This window comes from Ambystoma mexicanum, unplaced genomic scaffold, assembly GCF_040938575.1.
Source record: "Ambystoma mexicanum isolate Mex_15411 unplaced genomic scaffold, UKY_AmexF1_1 Mex_scaf10, whole genome shotgun sequence".
NCBI classification, from domain to species: domain Eukaryota; kingdom Metazoa; phylum Chordata; class Amphibia; order Caudata; family Ambystomatidae; genus Ambystoma; species Ambystoma mexicanum.
This window is the reverse complement of record NW_027182325.1, coordinates 2395001-2410000: the sequence shown is the minus strand read 5'-3', so window position 1 is coordinate 2410000 and position 15000 is coordinate 2395001. Positions and strand designations below refer to the sequence as shown.

The following is a 15000-nucleotide window of genomic DNA, read 5'->3' as shown; positions in this document are numbered from 1 at the left end:
CCTACAGCACCTGGTATTCCCAGGTGGTCTCCCATCCAGGTACTAACTAGGCCCGACACTGCTTAGCTTCCGAGATCAGACAAGATCGGGCGCATTCAGTGTGGTGTGGCCGTAGGCTCTGGGCCTAGTGAGTTTTGTACTTTTAAGCATCTAGTCGGCTAGACCTTGCAGTTTTGAAAGGCAATTGAGAAATGGCTCACTTCCTGAACTTGGAGTACAAAAAAGCCTACAGCACCTGGTATTCCCAGGCGGTCTCCCATCCAGGTACTAACTAGGCCCGACACTGCTTAGCTTCTGAGATCAGACGAGATCAGGCGCATTCAGTGTGGTGTGGCCGTAGGCTCTGGGCCTAGTGAGTGTTGTACTTTTAAGCATCTAGTCGGCTAGACCTTGCAGTTTTAAAAGGCAATTGAGAAAGGGCTCACTTCCTGAACTTGGAGCACAAAAAAGCCTACAGCACCTGGTATTCCCAGGCAGTCTCCCATCCAGGTACTAACTAGGCCTGACACTGCTTAACTTCCGAGATCAGACGAGATCGGGTGCATTCAGTGTGGTGTGGCCGTAGGCTCTAGGAATGCTAAGAATATTACTCTTATGCATTTGCATTTAGTAAGCTAAGCCATGCAGCCACTTGCAACATGATACCACGCTCATCGCTCGATCAGGCTCGATCAGGCGAGATATATAAGACTGGTGGGCCCATTCAGGACTCCTATGTCTGGTAGGATAACTTTAATTCATCCATCCTGTGTCTGTTGCAGGGAGGTGGAGAGAACAATCAACACAATAATGGTTTTCTTTCATGCCTCTTGAAGGACTCAATATTCTCTGTACTGCATTACATGTGAAAGTCGATTTATTACCCATGAACACACTACCTGTATGCTAATTCTATGTAAAAAGGTAGCTCCAGCCCTCATGATGTTGTCCAACATTTCCGCTATAAAACGGGATACAATTATTTTGGAAACATACCAAATTTGAAAAATAATTGAGAAGTTGCGCAATTACTAATCATGGAGCACAAAAAAGCCTACAGCACCTGGTATTCCCAGGCAGTCTCCCATCCAGGTACTAATTAGGCCCGACCCTGCTTAGCTTCCGAGATTGGGCACATTCAGTGTGGTGTGGCCGTAGGCTCTGGGCCTAGTGAGTTTTGTACTTTTAAGCATCTAGTCGGCTAGACCTTGCAGTTTTGAAAGGCAATTGAGAAATGGCTCACTTCCTGAACTTGGAGCACAAAAAAGCCTACAGCACCTGGTATTCCCAGGCGGTCTCCCATCCAGGTACTAACTAGGCCTGACACTGCTTAACTTCCGAGATCAGACGAGATCGGGTGCATTCAGTGTGGTGTGGCCGTAGGCTCTAGGAATGCTAAGAATATTACTCTTATGCATTTGCATTTAGTAAGCTAAGCCATGCAGCCACTTGCAACATGATACCACGCTCATCGCTCGATCAGGCGAGATATATAAGACTGGTGGGCCCATTCAGGACTCCTATGTCTGGTAGGATAACTTTAATTCATCCATCCTGTGTCTGTTGCAGGGAGGTGGAGAGAACAATCAACACAATAATGGTTTTCTTTCATGCCTCTTGAAGGACTCAATATTCTCTGTACTGCATTACATGTGAAAGTCGATTTATTACCCATGAACACACTACCTGTATGCTAATTCTATGTAAAAAGGTAGCTCCAGCCCTCATGATGTTGTCCAACATTTCCGCTATAAAACGGGATACAATTATTTTGGAAACATACCAAATTTGAAAAATAATTGAGAAGTTGCGCAATTACTAATCATGGAGCACAAAAAAGCCTACAGCACCTGGTATTCCCAGGCAGTCTCCCATCCAGGTACTAACTAGGCCCGACCCTGCTTAGCTTCCGAGATTGGGCACATTCAGTGTGGTGTGGCCGTAGGCTCTGGGCCTAGTGAGTTTTGTACTTTTAAGCATCTAGTCGGCTAGACCTTGCAGTTTTGAAAGGCAATTGTGAAATGGCTCACTTCCTGAACTTGGAGCACAAAAAAGCCTACAGCACCTGGTATTCCCAGGCGGTCTCCCATCCAGGTACTAACTAGGCCTGACACTGCTTAACTTCCGAGATCAGACGAGATCGGGTGCATTCAGTGTGGTGTGGCCGTAGGCTCTAGGAATGCTAAGAATATTACTCTTATGCATTTGCATTTAGTAAGCTAAGCCATGCAGCCACTTGCAACATGATACCACGCTCATCGCTCGATCAGGCGAGATATATAAGACTGGTGGGCCCATTCAGGACTCCTATGTCTGGTAGGATAACTTTAATTCATCCATCCTGTGTCTGTTGCAGGGAGGTGGAGAGAACAATCAACACAATAATGGTTTTCTTTCATGCCTCTTGAAGGACTCAATATTCTCTGTACTGCATTACATGTGAAAGTCGATTTATTACCCATGAACACACTACCTGTATGCTAATTCTATGTAAAAAGGTAGCTCCAGCCCTCATGATGTTGTCCAACATTTCCGCTATAAAACGGGATACAATTATTTTGGAAACATACCAAATTTGAAAAATAATTGAGAAGTTGCGCAATTACTAATCATGGAGCACAAAAAAAGCCTACAGCACCTGGTATTCCCAGGCAGTCTCCCATCCAGGTACTAACTAGGCCCGACCCTGCTTAGCTTCCGAGATCGGGCGCATTCAGTGTGGTGTGGCCGTAGGCTCTTGGCCTAGTGAGTTTGTACTTTTAAGCATCTAGTCGGCTAGACCTTGCAGTTTTGAAAGGCAATTGTGAAATGGCTCACTTCCTGAACTTGGAGCACAAAAAAGCCTACAGCACCTGGTATTCCCAGGTGGTCTCCCATCCAGGTACTAACTAGGCCCGACACTGCTTAGCTTCCGAGATCGGGAGCATTCAGTGTGGTGTGGCCGTAGGCTCTGGGCCTAGTGAGTTTTGTACTTTTAAGCATCTAGTCGGCTAGACCTTGCAGTTTTGAAAGGCAATTGAGAAATGGCTCACTTCCTGAACTTGGAGTACAAAAAAGCCTACAGCACCTGGTATTCCCAGGCGGTCTCCCATCCAGGTACTAACTAGGCCCGACACTGCTTAGCTTCTGAGATCAGACGAGATCAGGCGCATTCAGTGTGGTGTGGCCGTAGGCTCTGGGCCTAGTGAGTGTTGTACTTTTAAGCATCTAGTCGGCTAGACCTTGCAGTTTTAAAAGGCAATTGAGAAAGGGCTCACTTCCTGAACTTGGAGCACAAAAAAGCCTACAGCACCTGGTATTCCCAGGCGGTCTCCCATCCAGGTACTAACTAGGCCTGACACTGCTTAACTTCCGAGATCAGACGAGATCGGGTGCATTCAGTGTGGTGTGGCCGTAGGCTCTAGGAATGCTAAGAATATTACTCTTATGCATTTGCATTTAGTAAGCTAAGCCATACAGCCACTTGCAACATGATACCACGCTCATCGCTCGATCAGGCGAGATATATAAGACTGGTGGGCCCATTCAGGACTCCTATGTCTGGTAGGATAACTTTAATTCATCCATCCTGTGTCTGTTGCAGGGAGGTGGAGAGAACAATCAACACAATAATGGTTTTCTTTCATGCCTCTTGAAGGACTCAATATTCTCTGTACTGCATTACATGTGAAAGTCGATTTATTACCCATGAACACACTACCTGTATGCTAATTCTATGTAAAAAGGTAGCTCCAGCCCTCATGATGTTGTCCAACATTTCCGCTATAAAACGGGATACAATTATTTTGGAAACATACCAAATTTGAAAAATAATTGAGAAGTTGCGCAATTACTAATCATGGAGCACAAAAAAGCCTACAGCACCTGGTATTCCCAGGCAGTCTCCCATCCAGGTACTAACTAGGCCTGACCCTGCTTAGCTTCTGAGATCAGGCACATTCAGTGTGGTGTGGCCGTAGGCTCTGGGCCTAGTGAGTTTTGTACTTTTAAGCATCTAGTCGGCTAGACCTTGCAGTTTTGAAAGGCAATTGTGAAATGGCTCACTTCCTGAACTTGGAGCACAAAAAAGCCTACAGCACCTGGTATTCCCAGGTGGTCTCCCATCCAGGAACTAACTAGGCCCGACACTGCTTAGCTTCTGAGATCAGACGAGATCGGGCGCAATCAGTGTGGTGTGGCCGTAGGCTCTGGGCCTAGTGAGTTTTGTACTTTTAAGCATCTAGTCAGCTAGACCTTGCAGTTTTGAAAGGCAATTGAGAAATGGCTCACTTCCTGAACTTGGAGCACAAAAAAGCCTACAGCACCTGGTATTCCCAGGCGGTCTCCCATCCAGGTACTAACGAGGCCCGACACTGCTTAGCTTCCGAGATCAGACGAGATCGGGCGCATTCAGTGTGGTGTGGCCGTAGGCTCTGGTTCTTGTGAGTTTGTACTTTTAAGCATCTAGTCGGCTAGACCTTGCAGTTTTGAAAGGCAATTGAGAAATGGCTCACTTCCTGAACTTGGAGTACAAAAAAGCCTACAGCACCTGGTATTCCCAGGCGGTCTTCCATCCAGGTACTAACTAGGCCCAACACTGCTTAGCTTCTGAGATCAGACGAGATCAGGCACATTCAGTGTGGTGTGGCCGTAGGCTCTGGGCCTAGTGAGTTTTGTACTTTTAAGCATCTAGTCGGCTAGACCTTGCAGTTTTAAAAGGCAATTGAGAAAGGGCTCACTTCCTGAACTTGGAGCACAAAAAAGCCTACAGCACCTGGTATTCCCAGGCGGTCTCCCATCCAGGTACTAACTAGGCCTGACACTGCTTAACTTCCGAGATCAGTCGAGATCGGGTGCATTCAGTGTGGTGTGGCCGTAGGCTCTAGGAATGCTAAGAATATTACTCTTATGCATTTGCATTTAGTAAGCTAAGCCATGCAGCCACTTGCAACATGATACCACGCTCATCGCTCGATCAGGCTCGATCAGGCGAGATATATAAGACTGGTGGGCCCATTCAGGACTCCTATGTCTGGTAGGATAACTTTAATTCATCCATCCTGTGTCTGTTGCAGGGAGGTGGAGAGAACAATCAACACAATAATGGTTTTCTTTCATGCCTCTTGAAGGACTCAATATTCTCTGTACTGCATTACATGTGAAAGTCGATTTATTACCCATGAACACACTACCTGTATGCTAATTCTATGTAAAAAGGTAGCTCCAGCCCTCATGATGTTGTCCAACATTTCCGCTATAAAACGGGATACAATTATTTTGGAAACATACCAAATTTGAAAAATAATTGAGAAGTTGCGCAATTACTAATCATGGAGCACAAAAAAAGCCTACAGCACCTGGTATTCCCAGGCAGTCTCCCATCCAGGTACTAACTATGCCCGACCCTGCTTAGCTTCCGAGATCGGGTGCATTCAGTGTGGTGTGGCCGTAGGCTCTGGGACTAGTGAGTTTGTACTTTTAAGCATCTAGTCGGCTAGACCTTGCAGTTTTGAAAGGCAATTGTGAAATGGCTCACTTCCTGAACTTGGAGCACAAAAAAAGCCTACAGCACCTGGTATTCCCAGGTGGTCTCCCATCCAGGTACTAACTAGGCCCGACACTGCTTAGCTTCCGAGATCAGACAAGATCGGGCGCATTCAGTGTGGTGTGGCCGTAGGCTCTGGGCCTAGTGAGTTTTGTACTTTTAAGCATCTAGTCGGCTAGACCTTGCAGTTTTGAAAGGCAATTGAGAAATGGCTCACTTCCTGAACTTGGAGTACAAAAAAGCCTACAGCACCTGGTATTCCCAGGCGGTCTCCCATCCAGGTACTAACTAGGCCCGACACTGCTTAGCTTCTGAGATCAGACGAGATCAGGCGCATTCAGTGTGGTGTGGCCGTAGGCTCTGGGCCTAGTGAGTGTTGTACTTTTAAGCATCTAGTCGGCTAGACCTTGCAGTTTTAAAAGGCAATTGAGAAAGGGCTCACTTCCTGAACTTGGAGCACAAAAAAGCCTACAGCACCTGGTATTCCCAGGCAGTCTCCCATCCAGGTACTAACTAGGCCTGACACTGCTTAACTTCCGAGATCAGACGAGATCGGGTGCATTCAGTGTGGTGTGGCCGTAGGCTCTAGGAATGCTAAGAATATTACTCTTATGCATTTGCATTTAGTAAGCTAAGCCATGCAGCCACTTGCAACATGATACCACGCTCATCGCTCGATCAGGCTCGATCAGGCGAGATATATAAGACTGGTGGGCCCATTCAGGACTCCTATGTCTGGTAGGATAACTTTAATTCATCCATCCTGTGTCTGTTGCAGGGAGGTGGAGAGAACAATCAACACAATAATGGTTTTCTTTCATGCCTCTTGAAGGACTCAATATTCTCTGTACTGCATTACATGTGAAAGTCGATTTATTACCCATGAACACACTACCTGTATGCTAATTCTATGTAAAAAGGTAGCTCCAGCCCTCATGATGTTGTCCAACATTTCCGCTATAAAACGGGATACAATTATTTTGGAAACATACCAAATTTGAAAAATAATTGAGAAGTTGCGCAATTACTAATCATGGAGCACAAAAAAGCCTACAGCACCTGGTATTCCCAGGCAGTCTCCCATCCAGGTACTAATTAGGCCCGACCCTGCTTAGCTTCCGAGATTGGGCACATTCAGTGTGGTGTGGCCGTAGGCTCTGGGCCTAGTGAGTTTTGTACTTTTAAGCATCTAGTCGGCTAGACCTTGCAGTTTTGAAAGGCAATTGAGAAATGGCTCACTTCCTGAACTTGGAGCACAAAAAAGCCTACAGCACCTGGTATTCCCAGGCGGTCTCCCATCCAGGTACTAACTAGGCCTGACACTGCTTAACTTCCGAGATCAGACGAGATCGGGTGCATTCAGTGTGGTGTGGCCGTAGGCTCTAGGAATGCTAAGAATATTACTCTTATGCATTTGCATTTAGTAAGCTAAGCCATGCAGCCACTTGCAACATGATACCACGCTCATCGCTCGATCAGGCGAGATATATAAGACTGGTGGGCCCATTCAGGACTCCTATGTCTGGTAGGATAACTTTAATTCATCCATCCTGTGTCTGTTGCAGGGAGGTGGAGAGAACAATCAACACAATAATGGTTTTCTTTCATGCCTCTTGAAGGACTCAATATTCTCTGTACTGCATTACATGTGAAAGTCGATTTATTACCCATGAACACACTACCTGTATGCTAATTCTATGTAAAAAGGTAGCTCCAGCCCTCATGATGTTGTCCAACATTTCCGCTATAAAACGGGATACAATTATTTTGGAAACATACCAAATTTGAAAAATAATTGAGAAGTTGCGCAATTACTAATCATGGAGCACAAAAAAGCCTACAGCACCTGGTATTCCCAGGCAGTCTCCCATCCAGGTACTAACTAGGCCCGACCCTGCTTAGCTTCCGAGATTGGGCACATTCAGTGTGGTGTGGCCGTAGGCTCTGGGCCTAGTGAGTTTTGTACTTTTAAGCATCTAGTCGGCTAGACCTTGCAGTTTTGAAAGGCAATTGTGAAATGGCTCACTTCCTGAACTTGGAGCACAAAAAAGCCTACAGCACCTGGTATTCCCAGGCGGTCTCCCATCCAGGTACTAACTAGGCCTGACACTGCTTAACTTCCGAGATCAGACGAGATCGGGTGCATTCAGTGTGGTGTGGCCGTAGGCTCTAGGAATGCTAAGAATATTACTCTTATGCATTTGCATTTAGTAAGCTAAGCCATGCAGCCACTTGCAACATGATACCACGCTCATCGCTCGATCAGGCGAGATATATAAGACTGGTGGGCCCATTCAGGACTCCTATGTCTGGTAGGATAACTTTAATTCATCCATCCTGTGTCTGTTGCAGGGAGGTGGAGAGAACAATCAACACAATAATGGTTTTCTTTCATGCCTCTTGAAGGACTCAATATTCTCTGTACTGCATTACATGTGAAAGTCGATTTATTACCCATGAACACACTACCTGTATGCTAATTCTATGTAAAAAGGTAGCTCCAGCCCTCATGATGTTGTCCAACATTTCCGCTATAAAACGGGATACAATTATTTTGGAAACATACCAAATTTGAAAAATAATTGAGAAGTTGCGCAATTACTAATCATGGAGCACAAAAAAAGCCTACAGCACCTGGTATTCCCAGGCAGTCTCCCATCCAGGTACTAACTAGGCCCGACCCTGCTTAGCTTCCGAGATCGGGCGCATTCAGTGTGGTGTGGCCGTAGGCTCTTGGCCTAGTGAGTTTGTACTTTTAAGCATCTAGTCGGCTAGACCTTGCAGTTTTGAAAGGCAATTGTGAAATGGCTCACTTCCTGAACTTGGAGCACAAAAAAGCCTACAGCACCTGGTATTCCCAGGTGGTCTCCCATCCAGGTACTAACTAGGCCCGACACTGCTTAGCTTCCGAGATCGGGAGCATTCAGTGTGGTGTGGCCGTAGGCTCTGGGCCTAGTGAGTTTTGTACTTTTAAGCATCTAGTCGGCTAGACCTTGCAGTTTTGAAAGGCAATTGAGAAATGGCTCACTTCCTGAACTTGGAGTACAAAAAAGCCTACAGCACCTGGTATTCCCAGGCGGTCTCCCATCCAGGTACTAACTAGGCCCGACACTGCTTAGCTTCTGAGATCAGACGAGATCAGGCGCATTCAGTGTGGTGTGGCCGTAGGCTCTGGGCCTAGTGAGTGTTGTACTTTTAAGCATCTAGTCGGCTAGACCTTGCAGTTTTAAAAGGCAATTGAGAAAGGGCTCACTTCCTGAACTTGGAGCACAAAAAAGCCTACAGCACCTGGTATTCCCAGGCGGTCTCCCATCCAGGTACTAACTAGGCCTGACACTGCTTAACTTCCGAGATCAGACGAGATTGGGTGCATTCAGTGTGGTGTTGCCGTAGGCTCTAGGAATGCTAAGAATATTACTCTTATGCATTTGCATTTAGTAAGCTAAGCCATGCAGCCACTTGCAACATGATACCACGCTCATCGCTCGATCAGGCTCGATCAGGCGAGATATATAAGACTGGTGGGCCCATTCAGGACTCCTATGTCTGGTAGGATAACTTTAATTCATCCATCCTGTGTCTGTTGCAGGGAGGTGGAGAGAACAATCAACACAATAATGGTTTTCTTTCATGCCTCTTGAAGGACTCAATATTCTCTGTACTGCATTACATGTGAAAGTCGATTTATTACCCATGAACACACTACCTGTATGCTAATTCTATGTAAAAAGGTAGCTCCAGCCCTCATGATGTTGTCCAACATTTCCGCAATAAAACGGGATACAATTATTTTGGAAACATACCAAATTTGAAAAATAATTGAGAAGTTGCGCAATTACTAATCATGGAGCACAAAAAAGCCTACAGCACCTGGTATTCCCAGGCAGTCTCCCATCCAGGTACTAACTAGGCCTGACCCTGCTTAGCTTCCGAGATCGGGCACATTCAGTGTGGTGTGGCCGTAGGCTCTGGGCCTAGTGAGTTTTGTACTTTTAAGCATCTAGTCGGCTAGACCTTGCAGTTTTGAAAGGCAATTGTGAAATGGCTCACTTCCTGAACTTGGAGCACAAAAAAGCCTACAGCACCTGGTATTCCCAGGTGGTCTCCCATCCAGGTACTAACTAGGCCCGACACTGCTTAGCTTCCAAGATCAGACGAGATCGGGCGCAATCAGTGTGGTGTGGCCGTAGGCTCTGGGCCTAGTGAGTTTTGTACTTTTAAGCATCTAGTCAGCTAGACCTTGCAGTTTTGAAAGGCAATTGAGAAATGGCTCACTTCCTGAACTTGGAGCACAAAAAAGCCTACAGCACCTGGTATTCCCAGGCGGTCTCCCATCCAGGTACTAACGAGGCCCGACACTGCTTAGCTTCCGAGATCAGACGAGATCGGGCGCATTCAGTGTGGTGTGGCCGTAGGCTCTGGTTCTTGTGAGTTTTGTACTTTTAAGCATCTAGTCGGCTAGACCTTGCAGTTTTGAAAGGCAATTGAGAAATGGCTCACTTCCTGAACTTGGAGTACAAAAAAGCCTACAGCACCTGGTATTCCCAGGCGGTCTTCCATCCAGGTACTAACTAGGCCTGACACTGCTTAGCTTCTGAGATCAGACGAGATCAGGCACAATCAGTGTGGTGTGGCCGTAGGCTCTGGGCCTAGTGAGTTTTGTACTTTTAAGCATCTAGTCGGCTAGACCTTGCAGTTTTAAAAGGCAATTGAGAAAGGGCTCACTTCCTGAACTTGGAGCACAAAAAAGCCTACAGCACCTGGTATTCCCAGGCGGTCTCCCATCCAGGTACTAACTAGGCCTGACACTGCTTAACTTCCGAGATCAGTCGAGATCGGGTGCATTCAGTGTGGTGTGGCCGTAGGCTCTAGGAATGCTAAGAATATTACTCTTATGCATTTGCATTTAGTAAGCTAAGCCATGCAGCCACTTGCAACATGATACCACGCTCATCGCTCATCGCTCGATCAGGCTCGATCAGGCGAGATATATAAGACTGGTGGGCCCATTCAGGACTCCTATGTCTGGTAGGATAACTTTAATTCATCCATCCTGTGTCTGTTGCAGGGAGGTGGAGAGAACAATCAACACAATAATGGTTTTCTTTCATGCCTCTTGAAGGACTCAATATTCTCTGTACTGCATTACATGTGAAAGTCGATTTATTACCCATGAACACACTACCTGTATGCTAATTCTATGTAAAAAGGTAGCTCCAGCCCTCATGATGTTGTCCAACATTTCCGCTATAAAACGGGATACAATTATTTTGGAAACATACCAAATTTGAAAAATAATTGAGAAGTTGCGCAATTACTAATCATGGAGCACAAAAAAAGCCTACAGCACCTGGTATTCCCAGGCAGTCTCCCATCCAGGTACTAACTAGGCCCGACCCTGCTTAGCTTCCGAGATCGGGCGCATTCAGTGTGGTGTGGCCGTAGGCTCTGGGCCTAGTGAGTTTGTACTTTTAAGCATCTAGTCGGCTAGACCTTGCAGTTTTGAAAGGCAATTGTGAAATGGCTCACTTCCTGAACTTGGAGCACAAAAAAGCCTACAGCACCTGGTATTCCCAGGTGGTCTCCCATCCAGGTACTAACTAGGCCCGACCCTGCTTAGCTTCCGAGATCAGACGAGATCGGGCGCATTCAGTGTGGTGTGGCCGTAGGCTCTGGGCCTAGTGAGTTTTGTACTTTTAAGCATCTAGTCGGCTAGACCTTGCAGTTTTGAAAGGCAATTGAGAAATGGCTCACTTCCTGAACTTGGAGTACAAAAAAGCCTACAGCACCTGGTATTCCCAGGCGGTCTCCCATCCAGGTACTAACTAGGCCCGACACTGCTTAGCTTCTGAGATCAGACGAGATCAGGCGCATTCAGTGTGGTGTGGCCGTAGGCTCTGGGCCTAGTGAGTGTTGTACTTTTAAGCATCTAGTCGGCTAGACCTTGCAGTTTTAAAAGGCAATTGAGAAAGGGCTCACTTCCTGAACTTGGAGCACAAAAAAGCCTACAGCACCTGGTATTCCCAGGCGGTCTCCCATCCAGGTACTAACTAGGCCTGACACTGCTTAACTTCCGAGATCAGACGAGATCGGGTGCATTCAGTGTGGTGTGGCCGTAGGCTCTAGGAATGCTAAGAATATTACTCTTATGCATTTGCATTTAGTAAGCTAAGCCATGCAGCCACTTGCAACATGATACCACGCTCATCGCTCGATCAGGCGAGATATATAAGACTGGTGGGCCCATTCAGGACTCCTATGTCTGGTAGGATAACTTTAATTCATCCATCCTGTGTCTGTTGCAGGGAGGTGGAGAGAACAATCAACACAATAATGGTTTTCTTTCATGCCTCTTGAAGGACTCAATATTCTCTGTACTGCATTACATGTGAAAGTCGATTTATTACCCATGAACACACTACCTGTATGCTAATTCTATGTAAAAAGGTAGCTCCAGCCCTCATGATGTTGTCCAACATTTCCGCTATAAAACGGGATACAATTATTTTGGAAACATACCAAATTTGAAAAATAATTGAGAAGTTGCGCAATTACTAATCATGGAGCACAAAAAAAGCCTACAGCACCTGGTATTCCCAGGCAGTCTCCCATCCAGGTACTAACTAGGCCCGACCCTGCTTAGCTTCCGAGATCGGGCGCATTCAGTGTGGTGTGGCCGTAGGCTCTGGGCCTAGTGAGTTTGTACTTTTAAGCATCTAGTCGGCTAGACCTTGCAGTTTTGAAAGGCAATTGTGAAATGGCTCACTTCCTGAACTTGGAGCACAAAAAAGCCTACAGCACCTGGTATTCCCAGGTGGTCTCCCATCCAGGTACTAACTAGGCCCGACACTGCTTAGCTTCCGAGATCAGACGAGATCGGGCGCATTCAGTGTGGTGTGGCCGTAGGCTCTGGGCCTAGTGAGTTTTGTACTTTTAAGCATCTAGTCGGCTAGACCTTGCAGTTTTGAAAGGCAATTGAGAAATGGCTCACTTCCTGAACTTGGAGTACAAAAAAGCCTACAGCACCTGGTATTCCCAGGCGGTCTCCCATCCAGGTACTAACTAGGCCCGACACTGCTTAGCTTCTGAGATCAGACGAGATCAGGCGCATTCAGTGTGGTGTGGCCGTAGGCTCTGGGCCTAGTGAGTGTTGTACTTTTAAGCATCTAGTCGGCTAGACCTTGCAGTTTTAAAAGGCAATTGAGAAAGGGCTCACTTCCTGAACTTGGAGCACAAAAAAGCCTACAGCACCTGGTATTCCCAGGCAGTCTCCCATCCAGGTACTAACTAGGCCTGACACTGCTTAACTTCCGTGATCAGACGAGATCGGGTGCATTCAGTGTGGTGTGGCCGTAGGCTCTAGGAATGCTAAGAATATTACTCTTATGCATTTGCATTTAGTAAGCTAAGCCATGCAGCCACTTGCAACATGATACCACGCTCATCGCTCGATCAGGCTCGATCAGGCGAGATATATAAGACTGGTGGGCCCATTCAGGACTCCTATGTCTGGTAGGATAACTTTAATTCATCCATCCTGTGTCTGTTGCAGGGAGGTGGAGAGAACAATCAACACAATAATGGTTTTCTTTCATGCCTCTTGAAGGACTCAATATTCTCTGTACTGCATTACATGTGAAAGTCGATTTATTACCCATGAACACACTACCTGTATGCTAATTCTATGTAAAAAGGTAGCTCCAGCCCTCATGATGTTGTCCAACATTTCCGCTATAAAACGGGATACAATTATTTTGGAAACATACCAAATTTGAAAAATAATTGAGAAGTTGCGCAATTACTAATCATGGAGCACAAAAAAGCCTACAGCACCTGGTATTCCCAGGCAGTCTCCCATCCAGGTACTAACTAGGCCCGACCCTGCTTAGCTTCCGAGATTGGGCACATTCAGTGTGGTGTGGCCGTAGGCTCTGGGCCTAGTGAGTTTTGTACTTTTAAGCATCTAGTCGGCTAGACCTTGCAGTTTTGAAAGGCAATTGTGAAATGGCTCACTTCCTGAACTTGGAGCACAAAAAAGCCTACAGCACCTGGTATTCCCAGGCGGTCTCCCATCCAGGTACTAACTAGGCCTGACACTGCTTAACTTCCGAGATCAGACGAGATCGGGTGCATTCAGTGTGGTGTGGCCGTAGGCTCTAGGAATGCTAAGAATATTACTCTTATGCATTTGCATTTAGTAAGCTAAGCCATGCAGCCACTTGCAACATGATACCACGCTCATCGCTCGATCAGGCGAGATATATAAGACTGGTGGGCCCATTCAGGACTCCTATGTCTGGTAGGATAACTTTAATTCATCCATCCTGTGTCTGTTGCAGGGAGGTGGAGAGAACAATCAACACAATAATGGTTTTCTTTCATGCCTCTTGAAGGACTCAATATTCTCTGTACTGCATTACATGTGAAAGTCGATTTATTACCCATGAACACACTACCTGTATGCTAATTCTATGTAAAAAGGTAGCTCCAGCCCTCATGATGTTGTCCAACATTTCCGCTATAAAACGGGATACAATTATTTTGGAAACATACCAAATTTGAAAAATAATTGAGAAGTTGCGCAATTACTAATCATGGAGCACAAAAAAAGCCTACAGCACCTGGTATTCCCAGGCAGTCTCCCATCCAGGTACTAACTAGGCCCGACCCTGCTTAGCTTCCGAGATCGGGCGCATTCAGTGTGGTGTGGCCGTAGGCTCTGGGCCTAGTGCGTTTGTACTTTTAAGCATCTAGTCGGCTAGACCTTGCAGTTTTGAAAGGCAATTGTGAAATGGCTCACTTCCTGAACTTGGAGCACAAAAAAGCCTACAGCACCTGGTATTCCCAGGTGGTCTCCCATCCAGGTACTAACTAGGCCCGACACTGCTTAGCTTCCGAGATCGGGCGCATTCAGTGTGGTGTGGCCGTAGGCTCTGGGCCTAGTGAGTTTTGTACTTTTAAGCATCTAGTCGGCTAGACCTTGCAGTTTTGAAAGGCAATTGAGAAATGGCTCACTTCCTGAACTTGGAGTACAAAAAAGCCTACAGCACCTGGTATTCCCAGGCGGTCTCCCATCCAGGTACTAACTAGGCCCAACACTGCTTAGCTTCTGAGATCAGACGAGATCAGGCGCATTCAGTGTGGTGTGGCCGTAGGCTCTGGGCCTAGTGAGTGTTGTACTTTTAAGCATCTAGTCGGCTAGACCTTGCAGTTTTAAAAGGCAATTGAGAAAGGGCTCACTTCCTGAACTTGGAGCACAAAAAAGCCTACAGCACCTGGTATTCCCAGGCGGTCTCCCATCCAGGTACTAACTAGGCCTGACACTGCTTAACTTCCGAGATCAGACGAGATCGGGTGCATTCAGTGTGGTGTGGCCGTAGGCTCTAGGAATGCTAAGAATATTACTCTTATGCATTTGCATTTAGTAAGCTAAGCCATGCAGCCACTTGCAACATGATACCACGCTCATCGCTCGATCAGGCTCGATCAGGCGAGAT

General features: G+C 46.5%; 31 non-coding genes and 16 pseudogenes across 31 annotated transcripts in view; all 47 read right to left on the bottom strand.

Moving 5' to 3' along the window:
* The window catches only part of LOC138551191 (5S ribosomal RNA), a 119-nt gene extending 2 nt beyond the window's left edge, over positions 1–117 (bottom strand). The window contains exon 1 of the ribosomal RNA XR_011294921.1: positions 1–117. This exon is cut by the window's left edge and continues 2 nt beyond it. This is a non-coding gene — a ribosomal RNA (5S ribosomal RNA).
* Positions 118–223: 106 nt separating this feature from the next.
* LOC138543038 (5S ribosomal RNA) lies at positions 224–342 on the bottom strand. The gene has a single exon (XR_011290564.1). It is a non-coding gene; the product is annotated as a 5S ribosomal RNA (ribosomal RNA).
* Positions 343–448: 106 nt separating this feature from the next.
* Positions 449–567, bottom strand: LOC138537535 (5S ribosomal RNA). The gene has a single exon (XR_011285667.1). It is a non-coding gene; the product is annotated as a 5S ribosomal RNA (ribosomal RNA).
* Positions 568–1030: 463 nt separating this feature from the next.
* LOC138546870 (5S ribosomal RNA) lies at positions 1031–1139 on the bottom strand (annotated as a pseudogene).
* Positions 1140–1245: 106 nt separating this feature from the next.
* On the bottom strand, positions 1246–1364 carry LOC138549118 (5S ribosomal RNA). Its single transcript, XR_011292903.1, has one exon. It is a non-coding gene; the product is annotated as a 5S ribosomal RNA (ribosomal RNA).
* A 453-nt stretch (positions 1365–1817) lies between these two features.
* On the bottom strand, positions 1818–1926 carry LOC138546718 (5S ribosomal RNA; annotated as a pseudogene).
* Positions 1927–2032: 106 nt separating this feature from the next.
* Positions 2033–2151, bottom strand: LOC138549117 (5S ribosomal RNA). The gene has a single exon (XR_011292902.1). It is a non-coding gene; the product is annotated as a 5S ribosomal RNA (ribosomal RNA).
* Positions 2152–2605: 454 nt separating this feature from the next.
* LOC138543601 (5S ribosomal RNA) lies at positions 2606–2714 on the bottom strand (annotated as a pseudogene).
* A 105-nt stretch (positions 2715–2819) lies between these two features.
* On the bottom strand, positions 2820–2928 carry LOC138542666 (5S ribosomal RNA; annotated as a pseudogene).
* Positions 2929–3034: 106 nt separating this feature from the next.
* LOC138543027 (5S ribosomal RNA) lies at positions 3035–3153 on the bottom strand. The gene has a single exon (XR_011290563.1). It is a non-coding gene; the product is annotated as a 5S ribosomal RNA (ribosomal RNA).
* Positions 3154–3259: 106 nt separating this feature from the next.
* On the bottom strand, positions 3260–3378 carry LOC138549116 (5S ribosomal RNA). The gene has a single exon (XR_011292901.1). It is a non-coding gene; the product is annotated as a 5S ribosomal RNA (ribosomal RNA).
* A 453-nt stretch (positions 3379–3831) lies between these two features.
* LOC138546678 (5S ribosomal RNA) lies at positions 3832–3940 on the bottom strand (annotated as a pseudogene).
* Positions 3941–4046: 106 nt separating this feature from the next.
* Positions 4047–4165, bottom strand: LOC138542218 (5S ribosomal RNA). Its single transcript, XR_011290205.1, has one exon. It is a non-coding gene; the product is annotated as a 5S ribosomal RNA (ribosomal RNA).
* A 106-nt stretch (positions 4166–4271) lies between these two features.
* On the bottom strand, positions 4272–4390 carry LOC138550373 (5S ribosomal RNA). The gene has a single exon (XR_011294128.1). It is a non-coding gene; the product is annotated as a 5S ribosomal RNA (ribosomal RNA).
* Positions 4391–4495: 105 nt separating this feature from the next.
* On the bottom strand, positions 4496–4614 carry LOC138537421 (5S ribosomal RNA). Its single transcript, XR_011285556.1, has one exon. It is a non-coding gene; the product is annotated as a 5S ribosomal RNA (ribosomal RNA).
* A 106-nt stretch (positions 4615–4720) lies between these two features.
* On the bottom strand, positions 4721–4839 carry LOC138538811 (5S ribosomal RNA). Its single transcript, XR_011286898.1, has one exon. It is a non-coding gene; the product is annotated as a 5S ribosomal RNA (ribosomal RNA).
* Positions 4840–5303: 464 nt separating this feature from the next.
* On the bottom strand, positions 5304–5412 carry LOC138544323 (5S ribosomal RNA; annotated as a pseudogene).
* A 106-nt stretch (positions 5413–5518) lies between these two features.
* LOC138551190 (5S ribosomal RNA) lies at positions 5519–5637 on the bottom strand. Its single transcript, XR_011294920.1, has one exon. It is a non-coding gene; the product is annotated as a 5S ribosomal RNA (ribosomal RNA).
* A 106-nt stretch (positions 5638–5743) lies between these two features.
* On the bottom strand, positions 5744–5862 carry LOC138543016 (5S ribosomal RNA). The gene has a single exon (XR_011290562.1). It is a non-coding gene; the product is annotated as a 5S ribosomal RNA (ribosomal RNA).
* A 106-nt stretch (positions 5863–5968) lies between these two features.
* LOC138537534 (5S ribosomal RNA) lies at positions 5969–6087 on the bottom strand. Its single transcript, XR_011285666.1, has one exon. It is a non-coding gene; the product is annotated as a 5S ribosomal RNA (ribosomal RNA).
* A 463-nt stretch (positions 6088–6550) lies between these two features.
* Positions 6551–6659, bottom strand: LOC138546869 (5S ribosomal RNA; annotated as a pseudogene).
* A 106-nt stretch (positions 6660–6765) lies between these two features.
* Positions 6766–6884, bottom strand: LOC138549115 (5S ribosomal RNA). The gene has a single exon (XR_011292900.1). It is a non-coding gene; the product is annotated as a 5S ribosomal RNA (ribosomal RNA).
* A 453-nt stretch (positions 6885–7337) lies between these two features.
* Positions 7338–7446, bottom strand: LOC138546717 (5S ribosomal RNA; annotated as a pseudogene).
* A 106-nt stretch (positions 7447–7552) lies between these two features.
* Positions 7553–7671, bottom strand: LOC138549114 (5S ribosomal RNA). Its single transcript, XR_011292899.1, has one exon. It is a non-coding gene; the product is annotated as a 5S ribosomal RNA (ribosomal RNA).
* Positions 7672–8125: 454 nt separating this feature from the next.
* On the bottom strand, positions 8126–8234 carry LOC138543600 (5S ribosomal RNA; annotated as a pseudogene).
* A 105-nt stretch (positions 8235–8339) lies between these two features.
* LOC138542663 (5S ribosomal RNA) lies at positions 8340–8448 on the bottom strand (annotated as a pseudogene).
* A 106-nt stretch (positions 8449–8554) lies between these two features.
* Positions 8555–8673, bottom strand: LOC138543004 (5S ribosomal RNA). Its single transcript, XR_011290560.1, has one exon. It is a non-coding gene; the product is annotated as a 5S ribosomal RNA (ribosomal RNA).
* A 106-nt stretch (positions 8674–8779) lies between these two features.
* On the bottom strand, positions 8780–8898 carry LOC138542040 (5S ribosomal RNA). Its single transcript, XR_011290030.1, has one exon. It is a non-coding gene; the product is annotated as a 5S ribosomal RNA (ribosomal RNA).
* Positions 8899–9361: 463 nt separating this feature from the next.
* Positions 9362–9470, bottom strand: LOC138546503 (5S ribosomal RNA; annotated as a pseudogene).
* A 106-nt stretch (positions 9471–9576) lies between these two features.
* LOC138537284 (5S ribosomal RNA) lies at positions 9577–9695 on the bottom strand. Its single transcript, XR_011285425.1, has one exon. It is a non-coding gene; the product is annotated as a 5S ribosomal RNA (ribosomal RNA).
* A 106-nt stretch (positions 9696–9801) lies between these two features.
* Positions 9802–9920, bottom strand: LOC138550372 (5S ribosomal RNA). The gene has a single exon (XR_011294127.1). It is a non-coding gene; the product is annotated as a 5S ribosomal RNA (ribosomal RNA).
* A 106-nt stretch (positions 9921–10026) lies between these two features.
* Positions 10027–10145, bottom strand: LOC138542452 (5S ribosomal RNA). The gene has a single exon (XR_011290433.1). It is a non-coding gene; the product is annotated as a 5S ribosomal RNA (ribosomal RNA).
* Positions 10146–10251: 106 nt separating this feature from the next.
* LOC138538810 (5S ribosomal RNA) lies at positions 10252–10370 on the bottom strand. Its single transcript, XR_011286897.1, has one exon. It is a non-coding gene; the product is annotated as a 5S ribosomal RNA (ribosomal RNA).
* Positions 10371–10841: 471 nt separating this feature from the next.
* On the bottom strand, positions 10842–10950 carry LOC138543599 (5S ribosomal RNA; annotated as a pseudogene).
* Positions 10951–11055: 105 nt separating this feature from the next.
* Positions 11056–11174, bottom strand: LOC138550830 (5S ribosomal RNA). Its single transcript, XR_011294575.1, has one exon. It is a non-coding gene; the product is annotated as a 5S ribosomal RNA (ribosomal RNA).
* A 106-nt stretch (positions 11175–11280) lies between these two features.
* LOC138542993 (5S ribosomal RNA) lies at positions 11281–11399 on the bottom strand. The gene has a single exon (XR_011290559.1). It is a non-coding gene; the product is annotated as a 5S ribosomal RNA (ribosomal RNA).
* A 106-nt stretch (positions 11400–11505) lies between these two features.
* On the bottom strand, positions 11506–11624 carry LOC138549113 (5S ribosomal RNA). Its single transcript, XR_011292898.1, has one exon. It is a non-coding gene; the product is annotated as a 5S ribosomal RNA (ribosomal RNA).
* A 454-nt stretch (positions 11625–12078) lies between these two features.
* On the bottom strand, positions 12079–12187 carry LOC138543598 (5S ribosomal RNA; annotated as a pseudogene).
* A 105-nt stretch (positions 12188–12292) lies between these two features.
* Positions 12293–12411, bottom strand: LOC138550149 (5S ribosomal RNA). Its single transcript, XR_011293910.1, has one exon. It is a non-coding gene; the product is annotated as a 5S ribosomal RNA (ribosomal RNA).
* Positions 12412–12517: 106 nt separating this feature from the next.
* Positions 12518–12636, bottom strand: LOC138542982 (5S ribosomal RNA). Its single transcript, XR_011290558.1, has one exon. It is a non-coding gene; the product is annotated as a 5S ribosomal RNA (ribosomal RNA).
* Positions 12637–12742: 106 nt separating this feature from the next.
* On the bottom strand, positions 12743–12861 carry LOC138542299 (5S ribosomal RNA). Its single transcript, XR_011290286.1, has one exon. It is a non-coding gene; the product is annotated as a 5S ribosomal RNA (ribosomal RNA).
* A 463-nt stretch (positions 12862–13324) lies between these two features.
* LOC138546716 (5S ribosomal RNA) lies at positions 13325–13433 on the bottom strand (annotated as a pseudogene).
* Positions 13434–13539: 106 nt separating this feature from the next.
* Positions 13540–13658, bottom strand: LOC138549112 (5S ribosomal RNA). Its single transcript, XR_011292897.1, has one exon. It is a non-coding gene; the product is annotated as a 5S ribosomal RNA (ribosomal RNA).
* A 454-nt stretch (positions 13659–14112) lies between these two features.
* Positions 14113–14221, bottom strand: LOC138543597 (5S ribosomal RNA; annotated as a pseudogene).
* A 105-nt stretch (positions 14222–14326) lies between these two features.
* LOC138542642 (5S ribosomal RNA) lies at positions 14327–14435 on the bottom strand (annotated as a pseudogene).
* A 106-nt stretch (positions 14436–14541) lies between these two features.
* On the bottom strand, positions 14542–14660 carry LOC138537826 (5S ribosomal RNA). Its single transcript, XR_011285948.1, has one exon. It is a non-coding gene; the product is annotated as a 5S ribosomal RNA (ribosomal RNA).
* A 106-nt stretch (positions 14661–14766) lies between these two features.
* Positions 14767–14885, bottom strand: LOC138549110 (5S ribosomal RNA). The gene has a single exon (XR_011292895.1). It is a non-coding gene; the product is annotated as a 5S ribosomal RNA (ribosomal RNA).
* Positions 14886–15000: the final 115 nt, after the last annotated feature.